The sequence below is a fragment of the Anas acuta genome, chromosome 4 (genome assembly GCF_963932015.1).
Source record: "Anas acuta chromosome 4, bAnaAcu1.1, whole genome shotgun sequence".
NCBI classification, from domain to species: Eukaryota; Metazoa; Chordata; class Aves; order Anseriformes; family Anatidae; genus Anas; species Anas acuta.
The window spans coordinates 14,209,968-14,221,273 of NC_088982.1; the positions used below are offsets into that span (position 1 = coordinate 14,209,968).

Consider the following 11,306-nt stretch of genomic DNA (forward strand, 5'->3'; position numbering starts at 1 on the left):
GCCGCATTCAGCAGGTGGCTACTACCGGTTTTAGGTTTGTGCCTGTATATGTGGCTATGCTAATGGTATTATATATAAATTTAACTTTCTGTGTTAACAGCTGTAACTATTTAGTTTGTTTTTTAGCTCTTCTGTGTTGGATAAAGGCCTTACAGAAAGGAAAAAAAAGAATAAGGAAAAAAAAATAAGAACAAAAAAGTAGGTTTATTTTCCTCCGGCAGATATATCTGCATCCATTTCTGCTTTCATTCTTTCACCAGAAATGCCAGAAGTCAAGTGCAGCACCTCTTCTCAAGTCTATTGCCTCGGGATGGGGAGGCTGAATTTGTAATGTGGCGATCTGTGCTGACTTAAGCAGGCTCCTGTAGTTGCTTTTCCTGGCTCTCTGTGCCCACTGTCTCTAGAGGCTCCCAATATGCAAGGACAAAGGTGAGAAAAAAGAGTTTTACATGAACAGTTTCACACCTCCCCTGGAGACAAAAGTCATGCTGCAGTGCTATTTCTATTGTTTTATTTTTTGTTTGCTCCTTTTTTACTTTTCTGCTCTTAATTGTATTAGCTTGAGCTTTGATTTTAGGTTAGGACACAAATCTGGTTTGTCTTAAATCAAGTGCCTCTCAAAGTCTGTGAAAAGGAGGAGCCAATCCCAATGATAAAGAATGATGAATTTGTGACTCATCATTGATGAATCAATGATGAAGAAGAGGCTTTTATTCCTGATACCTGTAATCAATGATGTAATCACTTCTCCTTTACTCTGTTTTATTTTGGGTATTTGGTTCTAGTTCTATTTCTTTAAACTGTTTTTCCCTCATAAATCACCTATCTAAACTAAACCCCTCTGAACATCAATAAATGACATTAAAAAAATAAAATAAATTAAAAACAAATAGTATTAAAAAACTAACAGTGTAGAAAATTAAAAATGCCTCTTCATGCATGTTAAAAAGGCTTGATAGGGACAAATGATGGTGAATTTGTTCCGTGAATAAGTTGTTCCCATAACTGGAAATGTTATTTAACCTGCCTTTAAAGAAAGCAGAATGTAACACTATCTATTTGATAAGTGAATAAGTACTGGGCAGTGTTAAAAGACAGAATGACAACCTTTTGTTCCAATGACGTCTGTAACAGAACTGACGCAAGGAAAAAGATAATACCTTTTATCAGTCCTTGTTTATCACACCCATATCATATCTTCATTTGTGATCATAGAGGGAGTTTCTACAGAATGAAAATACTGTTTTATTTGCTTGCCTAGTGAGCAGTTTTGCATTTATTTGAACATATGAAGAATCGGTTCTGTTGCTGCAATTACAGGCTAAAATACCACAGAGAACAGAAAAAAAAAATAAATCAGTAACTGAGGGGAAGGAGAAGATAGGGCAGTGAAAAGCAATGGTGGCTTATCTGAATAACTGACTACATTCTCTAAGTAAAATTGCCAGGAAAAAAAGAAAAAAAAAAAGTCTGTTGTCTACCCAGCAGCAATAGCTACAATTATTGCATGAATAAATATAAAATGAATAAAATATGATTATTTTTTTATTTTGTCCATTATATGATGCAGTAATATGCTTTAATACATCATTGGCTCTGATAATGCAGTCTAGTTCCAGTTAGCCAGGATATGAAGCATCTGTAATCAAATGTTACTATTGTTTGAAAATTATCTTTTGAACCACAATAAGATCACCTGAATGCAGCAGACATTCCAAATGATAAAAGTAGTCCATAAGAACTACCTTGACCTTTACATGTCAAGAACTTTACGTTTTTGTTTATTTGTGTATCATGAACACAACTAAAAAAAAATAGATTAAAACACTTCTGTCTGTTTAGTAGGAAACAGTACTATGTGTGTAAATATTCTCTTTAGCCTGAAAAATAGTCATGACTAGCTTCTTAGCTCCCGGGAGTAACCTTCAAAGAAATGATGCACTTCTAACATTAGCAGACTCAGTTCACACTTCTTGACCAGCCAGCGTGGTTTTACTATTTGCTGTAAATGAATTTGACTTCTAATGTTTTTATTGTTATCACATGCTTTTCCCTGCTCAGATTGCTCTGCTTCCTTAAACAAGTTTCTCTTAACAGCATCCTCAAGTCACTCAACATCAAATAATGAACACACACCTGTTTGTTCTCTTTCATAGAATCATGAAGTTTGGAAAAGACCTTCAAGATCATCTGGTCCAACCATCTCCCTACTACCAATGTCACCCACTAAACCATGTCCCTGAGCACCATGTCCAACCTTTCCTTAAACACCCCCAGGGATGGTGACTCCACCACCTCCCTGGGCAACCCATTCTGATGCCTGACTACTCTTTCTGAGAGGAAATGTCTCCTAATTTCCAGCTCCTTGTCACAACCTGAGGCCTTTTCCTCTAGTCCTACTGCTAGTTACCTGCAAGAAGAGGCCAGCCCCCAGCTCCCCACACCTTCCTTTCAGGTAGTTGGAGAGATCAATGAGGTCTCCCCTGAGCCTCCTCTTCTCCAGACTAAACAACCCCAGTTCCCTCAGCTGCTCTGTTCTACACCTTTGAAATGTTACAAGGATAGATTTTACTACTACATTTTTTATTGTGTTTATAATTCTGTTGTTGGAAGATTGAACTACTTCTTCATTAACTTAGTGGGGAGATTTCATGAATATATTTATTACTGTTCTCCAAATTACAGTTTGATTCTGTTATTGTCCTAGTTGCTTTTTGTATCCAAGAATAGAGAGTTTAAGGTGGTCTTTTCCTGTTATTAATTCTCCATGTGACATCAGACAGGACATGTACAGAGGTGCTCACAACTTGTTGTAATATTACATAAATTTCAATTATTTACAGTAGCAACATTTATGTTAGGGAGTGGCAGAAGACCACTCTTGCACAGACAGAAATTGGAAAGATAGTCCCTGCTCTGGATCTACAGTCTACTTGTAAGACACCATGAAACATCACAAGACCAAAAAAAACACAGGTAGGGGAGTAGATGATACTGGGGGGGAGGGGAGGGGGGGAAGACTTCATTATGAGAAGAAGAAGGTAAATGGTTATAATGACCTGATGCTTATCTGAAAACAAATTTTGTCCCCTACCCCTTTCCCTGCCCTGCCTTGCCCTGTGTTCTCCTATAGGAGGACCCTGCTCTACCTTTTTAAGACCAATGCAGTGTCCAGGGCAGTGGGGGAAAGATCTCCCACTATCAGACAGCTCTCTATCTCTACACTCCTCTATCAATGCAAGTCCCGAGTGACATTAAAAGGTAACCTGCAGTAAATTTACCTTAATTGGAGTCCTTGCTTTTAAAAATTAATATAATTTATTAACTTCACATTTGACTAAAGCATGCTTGAATGTCTTCATAGAAATTACTTTTGTTAATAACAGCATGAAGTAAAAATTGGAACAAGTTCTTATATTTTTATGCACGCTGATATCTGACATTTCTAAAAACTCTGTTGTGTTCCTTTTGTTTGTTTGTTTTTAATAGCTAAGATTTTCAAACAAGCATATACATGTAGATGCTTCATCCTTTGTTAGAGAACCTAAAATGTAATATGTAGGTGAAACACAGAAACCACAGGAAAGGTGTCTTCATTACAGTATGACTACATATGAACTTATCATATGAACCAAGCATCTTTCATATGTTAGAGAGTTAGAGAGGAAAGAAATACAAAAGGTCTACAAGGTCTGTTATTATCTCCTTCCTCTGAGAACTGTAGTCAAAGACCAATATGAGAGTAGAATACGGGTTTTTAATTAGACCAGTGGGTCTGATTTTGGCTTCCAATGCACTATGCTGGGGCTCAGTAAGGCCATTTTATGTGTGTTAAAGTGTTTAGCTTTATTCTAGATCGAGGCATGACTTTTCTCACGGTTAAATTTGTGTAGCTACCTTTTCATTATAAAGCTACTCTGTGATTTGGCATTATTTCCTGTGGAGTTGCTTTTGATGACGCAAATATTATGACTGGAGATCTTAGAATTTCCATAAATAATTAGAGAAGTTGTTGAAAAGAAACAGAATCTTTTTCAAGCATGGAGCCAAGAGAGGAAAAAGAAAAATAAACCAAACCACACATCCAGAGAATAGAGGAGGCCAGAGACTACAGTGTACATGTACATCCAGAGAGTATCATGGTACTCAGGCAGTGCATTGTAGAGGCAATGGGGGCTATGAGTAACCCAGTGGTGTTAACCTACCATCAAGGTAAAACAATTGCATGAGTAAATAAATGCACACAAGCAGCCACGCCAGACTTCTCTGCTTCCCAGTCTCTATTAGATCTCTTTGCTTTCTCCACCACTACTCCCACGTCTATAAAAACACAATCATCCAGGTAGATAGCCAAGTTATTATATATTTATTGTAGCAAAGGACACCCCTATGTTTTCTGAATTTATTGATCTTGGAGTTTCTTCTGGCCCAATGAGTTTGGTGTCTCCTTCCCAATGCTTGTACCATTGTGTTCTTATGCTTTTCTCCTGCCTGGAGATGCATGCCTGCACTGCATACCTCTTACTGCATACACTATTGAACTGCTGTAGTAGGTCCATCAACAAGATACTTTTGATTGACCTGGGTCGCATTGGAAGTTAGTGGGGAACAGTAACTTCATCTGTCTCATCTGTGAGGCATAGAAGTACATTCACAAGCGTAGTGAAAAGCACAGCCTGAGCTGGTATGTAATGTTTGTTTTGGAATATATTTCAGTGAGTTTAATGTCTACCCCTTATTACACTTAGTGCATGAATGCATATTCATACTCAAATGCTTCCTCACCTGGCTTTCTGCAGACTAAGCTTCCCATTTGGTCCTATTGGTTTGGTGACATTTTTTCTTTTTACTTTTGCCTTTTTTTTTTTTTTTTCTCCTATTCCAGTTCAATCCTTACCTGTTTTACAAGCACATTCAGATCTACCAGGCTTCTCTGTTCTTAGCTTCCTGCTTCCACTGATGCTGCTTCTGATACTTGGAGAAGTTTTGTCTTGGTCACCATTACACTTTTATTAACCCTTTTAACTTTATTCATTTAAAACTCACTTCCTTACAAAAGTTGCCCTATGCTTATCTGCTCAGAATTGGCACCTCTCTGTTCTCTTTTATGTCAAAATAGCACATCTTTTTATCTTTGTCTTCATTAGAGTACAAGATTTTCAGGAGTAATACTATTTTATTTATTTTTTTTCTTTTCTGGTATGGTCCAAAGGTATATGCATGAGATTATTTAGGAAGCTTTGACTGAGGTATAACAAATAGATATAGCTGGGGAGAAAAACAAAACAAAACAAATATTTGGACATGCAATTATTCTTCAGGATTATACTTGGCTAAGAAGTTTGTTATTGCTTTAACAGACACGAAGAAGGGAACATGAGCAGAAAAACTTGTCATCTTTTTCTTCTTAATTAGTTTAATAAATGGTATTGTCACTCCCCACAAACATTTTCTTTAAGGATGTTCTATGGAGGGATAATGATTTTTTTGTATTCCTTAAGAAATTTATAGACTTACTACTGTCATACCATCTCACTATTACTTTTGCCAGCAAGTGTTTGTTTTTTTTTTGTTTTGTTTTGTTTTTTTAATTTTGGGATAATCTCAAATAGGTGTATCATCAGGAACACTATGGAAAAACATTCTGTGCACAACTATTATTATTCCTTGAAAAAAGTCCTTTACAAAACTCCAAAATATTTTGCCATTGTCAACATTTCCAATTTTTGTAAATTTAAATTTTGTGTGTGTGTGTGTATGCCTTGATATATTCTGCTTTGCCAATATTTTTACTGAAACTTTCTTCAATCAGTTTCAGTAGCAAGTATTCATATTTTCCTACTGCTCTCTGTAAAATAAATAAATAAATAAATAAATAAATTCACTATATAAGAGTTCAAAAAAATAAGGGTCAAGATAGCAGATATAGTATTGCTAGAAATGACTACTGAAAATACTGCAAATCTGAACAAAAAATCTGAAAAAATCCCCCTGTTGCATTTCAGGGAGAGACACTTGTCCTTTTACTAGCAAATGAAGTTTCATCAGTAACTAAATTAGAAAGAAATTTGTCATGCACTTTTGCCTTTCCAAAAAGCAAACTGAACATGTTTTTGAGCACATTGTCTTCAGTTGCAGTTACTACTAACATTTTATTGTTGAAAAGCTATTGTCAATGTTCTGAGACAAGGCTAAAAAGAAATTTTTTGTTGGCTATTCCAAGGATTAGGAAAGGAAATAATACCTCAGGACTTTCTAAATGAATATACCAAGCAGGATGAGATGTTTCCTGAATAAGCAAGGATTTGTAGCCCACACCTGCAGAAACTGGCTCTGTGGCTTGATATAGCTGAGCTGTGAAATTTTTACTTTTCAAAGTTTAGTTTCCCCAGTGGAAGTTCTGTTCCGTGCTTAGTATTGCAAGTTCCTCTGATGGCAGGAGGCACCCTTTAATGGAACAGGACATAGTGTTTTGGGATTATTAGGTGCATAAACTGCCTACCAAAGCTTGTTCTAAAATCAAAATGCTTGCCGAATCAGCTTCAGGAGATTATTCCGCTACTCCTCTAAGTTTTATGCAACACTGTTTTCCTAGCTCCATTGTTCCCACATGGGTTCCTAACTCTGTGCTAATATCGAAGGATTACAATATTACAATTAATTAAGTGATCACTATTAGCACAGACATTAAGTGGTACATTATTCAATGTCAAATAGTGGTTTGATCCCCAGTTCAGTGCTGCGATATGCTCTCAAACTCAGCTCACTCCCATGATTACCCACTACAGCCTTTCCCAGGGAGAAGGTAGCAGAGTTGAGCAAAGAGTTGCTGCCAGCATTCTGTTTGCTCCTCAAGCCATGCAGCAGAATTGGTGCTGCAGGGGCCAGTCCAACCCAGCAGCAAGGAGATGCAAAGGAAACCCCTCTCTGGCTCTGGGATATGCAGAGCTCAGCTAACAGGGAAATGTACACCCAGGGTTACCATTTTCTTTTTTTTTTTTTTTTTTTGGTCTGTGACCACTCAGGTGCTCTGCATGACTTTAAAAAGAACTGCAAGCACAAATAAATAAATAAAATGACAAAGATGATGTTATTCTAAGAACACCGTGTTTGTGTAACTCTGAGACAAACATTAAGCTCTGTTTAAAAAATAGGGTGGAAGCAAGTAACATAAGGTGGGGTTCACTGTATAAAAATATGATCTCAGATCTGTAAAGGTATTTGGGCTCTTTACTTGAATCTTACTTAATGTGAGTTTGGCACCTATATACTGCTGCAGATTTGAGCCGTGATCAATAATCCCCTAATCGCTCACCAAGCCCTCTGTCTTTAGCCTGTTTAGAGAAACAGTCTCAGAAAATCTCTGCTCAGGTTTCTGTGCCAGGTTCCTGATGCCACCATAATGCTGCAGAAGGTTTTTAAGTGTCTAAGAGCTTTAGATGTTGAAGCCAAAATTACATTTTATATGACTCACAGACAAACACATCACTTTATTATTTTTTTTTTTCAGTGCTGTTATTTCCTGAATAGTCTTGCTGAAGTAGAATTGCACTGGGAGGGGTGAGATACTCGGCCAGCAGAGAGGTTTTATATTGTATGCAAGAAGGCTATGCTTTTTATTTTAACTGTAGTCCATTACTTTTTTAATAAACCCCATGTTTACAACCATAGCACACTTCTTTCACTGGCTTTGCATACTGAGAACTCCTTTTCTCTGTGATTTATGTTAAATTCAAGGAAAATAAATTGTCTTGAAAAGGCACCTGGAAGTTTAACAGTTTGTGACTTTTAAGCTCAAACCACTCAGAAATGAAGAAGCAAGTCATTACAAGCACTTGTCGCTTTTCTGTCTTATCTGAAGTTTCTATTCTCTTGAGTGACTTTTAACAGAATCAAATCAACACCATCTACTCAAGAGTTGCCAGTCTAGTACTGTTTAGCCAGATGATCTTTCTTTTAATCTGATTCTGTGGAAAGCAGCCGAGTATTCCAGCTCGACAATTTATCTCCAGTACCAACAATCAAAGCTGTTATTTTTCTTACTCTCTAACAGAGCTCTGCTTTATCTCCATTGTGGAATTTTCCTTCCCTAACTGGCAGTAGCAACTCAGGCCAAAAGCTGTGGCAATGAAAGCACAACAGAGCAGGAGGCCCAAGGTAAAAGCAAGATCCCAATACAGCACATCATCTTCTATCAGTGTTCTCTAAATGTGCTGACTGTACAGTCCAAGAAACATACTACTGCTCTATGATTTTTAACCTGTGAACATCTAGCACTTCACAACCTCCTGGACATGGAGGTCAACTAGTACGTCATGATGATGGAATCTTCTTTCTTTTTGAATTTTCTTTCATTTAAATTTTAATTTTCATTTTAAATTTCTTTCATTTAAATTGAATTTTCATTCATTTTGAAATGAATTTTCTTTCACTTAAAGTCAGTTCAAGGAAAATCTACTAAGCTGTAGATTTACTGTAGGAAGCTGGATTTTCAGGTGCCACAGCAGCAGAGTCCATGCACTGAAAGTGCATATGAGTGTTGTGAGTGAGATACTTTCCTCTTCCCTCTCAGTTGTGGTTACTATCCCAAGGGTAGAGGCAGCAGTATAGAGCTTAAATTTGAACCTCACTGCTCCATTCCCAATTTGAGCATATTATCTTAAACCATGAAGAAGAGCTGTTAAAAACCACTAACATCACACAAAAGCAGTGGCCTGTAGTTGTGATTCTGCCACACTGCTACAGGGATAACTGAATTACCAGGAAAAGGGAGAGCAGACATCTCAGGGCAGCAAGTTCTTAGGCAGTTACAGCTAGATTTGACATATTCCAGAAACTGTTCTGGGCATTGTGGATGGAAAAAGTTAGAGTGCTGGCTGGGATCTACAGCCATGAGCTGGTTTTGGGAAATTTCATCCAACATGTGTAACTGAGGATGCCTCAGCCAGCTATGAGGAAAGGCTGAAGGCAGAGAGAAATTTGTACTCTTCTTCCAGCTTTCATCAACTAAGAAAACCTCTGAGGCTGGTGCTCATGAAAGATTAGCTGTCACAACCTGTAAGACTTCAGTGCTCCTGGTGCCTCTTTGGGTTTGGTCTTCTAGTTCCCTTTAAAAATTCAATGGAAAGAGAAGGTATCAGTGTTGTTATCCACCTTTTTTTTGGTGGAAAAAAAATAAAAATAAAATAAATTTCAAAGGAAGTACAAATTTCAAAGGAAGTACAACGCTGGCACCTGCCCTTTTCCTCTTGAGAAGAGTCAAACCTACATTTTGCATATTCCAGAAGTTGTGCCATCACTTCCTGGTTTGAGGCAAATCTGACAGGAATTTGTTCTTGATCTTTCAGTTGAAGGTGTGCCACTGTGCAAACAAAAAAGCAAAACAAAGGGGGTCAGAGAGGGAAAAGAGAGTCAACAACTGGGAATACAACTCAGAGCTCTGTAGCAATCACTGTTGCCCAGGAAGGGGCCAGTTCTCATACTGTGTGTATATTTTATTTGTGGATACTTCAGGGCAAAAGTGCATAAACAATCTTTGGGGCAAGGATTAGAGCTCCATGGAGGGACACTATCAGATCACTGAGGAACCCCTTTGTGTTCCCTTTGTTTATTGTTTCCATAGCCTCTGAATTGTGTGTTATTTCTACAACAATTAAGTCCACATGGTATATTACATACTGAAATCAATAGGGCCTGCCTACACGCAGAGCCAGACAAAAGCTATGAGTTCAAGACAGTGTGCCCACGAGATAGTCTACTTTGTCTCTCCACGTACTAAGCTGAACTCTGCCTTCTGCATTATTTTAACATTACACCTATCCCCAAAGTTTTTCAGAACCAAAAAACTGTCTGTCTCATCACACTGGGCAATGGGAGTGTTAAGTCAAAGCTGCTAAAAGTTAAAACTAGCATAAAGTTATTTTAATGAGGTGTCAGTACACTACTTAAGTGAATTTCTATTCAGAGATCTGCAAAATCTGTGCAAATTTTCTCACTGTGTATACGAACTATGTGACTACACACTCTCAGCTGAACACTGAGCACTATGATTTCAAGAGCAGCAGTCTGCAGCACCAGACGACAATAATGTGTCAGGTATTCACCCCTGAGACAGCTGAGGCAGTGACAGAGGTACCTGATAAATCAGGGATAAGCTGTCCAAATCTCACAGTCATAAAATAGTGGACAGCATAGTAACAGCAGTCTTCTCCTGCAAACTAGCCCTAAAACCTTTCTACAGATTGTGATGTAGTATACAAAATCATTGCTAGCTATGCAAAGTGATACCTGAAATAATCATTGCATTCAATCACAAGGCCTCTATACAAAAGGTACAAACCATCCTAATGTGTCTGCCTCAGCTATCTCTTCAGAGCTTTGTGTGGCCATAGCAAATGTTGTATGTGGCCTGACCACAGTTGCTTCACAGGCTCTTCAAAGCTACTAAATGCTTGATCTCTCAGATTTTTAAACCCAAATGGTTTAAGCATATGATGAATTCATTTTAGCTGGTACATTGACGTATCTGTATGCGACATCTGAACTTTCACATCGACATCTAAACTTTGTTTAGTTTGGGGCCCTTTTGATTTATGTAGTGTTTTTTTTTGTTTTTTTTTTTTTTTTTTTTTTTTGTTTTTTGTTTGTTTGTTTGTTTGTTTGTTTTCATCACTCAGTTTGGCAGAGTTGTTTGCATTCCACAAAGCAGACACATTTATAGCTTAGTCACTTGGGTTTCTTCTCCTCAGGAGCTGATGGAAGAAGGTTGGCACCTTTCAATGGTGAAGCAGGCAGCCACAACTCTGAATTGCTGTCTTCTTTCCATTAATTGTGGAGATAACTTATTACATTTAATTTCCTAACTTAAATGTCTCACTTAAGTCACTAGAGCTAGGCAGAATGAAATCAGGCCCATCCATATTTTTGGTTAGTGCCTCAGTCACTACTAGCTGACGTTTAAGTTACTAGGCTGGTGACATGTAGCTGAGTCATCTAATTCTATCTGTACACAAAGATTATGGTATTTAAAACATAATGTAATTTCTCCTATAGGCTTTTATGGACATCTGTGAATTTTCTTCATAATGTATTTTCAGCTGTTTAGGTAATGTAATTGACAGTATTGTTGATTCAAAAGACTGCATCTGTAATCTAGCACAGACAGCGTTATGTAAGTAAACACTTAATGAGCTTTTGAAATTAAGGGAGGAGATATAATTTAACACATAATATGCTTTGAGTACTGCAAAATTCTGATTTACTATGATCTCATAGAAGAAATAATAGTACTACTTGTCTCTTATATT

At 37.4% G+C, this 11,306-nt stretch overlaps 1 protein-coding gene across 2 annotated transcripts in view; it reads left to right on the forward strand.

Annotated features, from left to right (window-relative positions):
• The window catches only part of LOC137855609 (uncharacterized), a 126,976-nt gene extending 121,092 nt beyond the window's left edge, over window positions 1-5,884 (forward strand). For both annotated transcript variants that reach the window (XM_068679925.1, XM_068679924.1), the window contains exons 7-8: window positions 261-429; window positions 2,157-5,884. The gene's annotated coding sequence lies outside the window, so the exon portion shown is untranslated. The remainder of the gene's footprint in view (window positions 1-260; window positions 430-2,156) is intronic.
• Window positions 5,885-11,306: the final 5,422 nt, after the last annotated feature.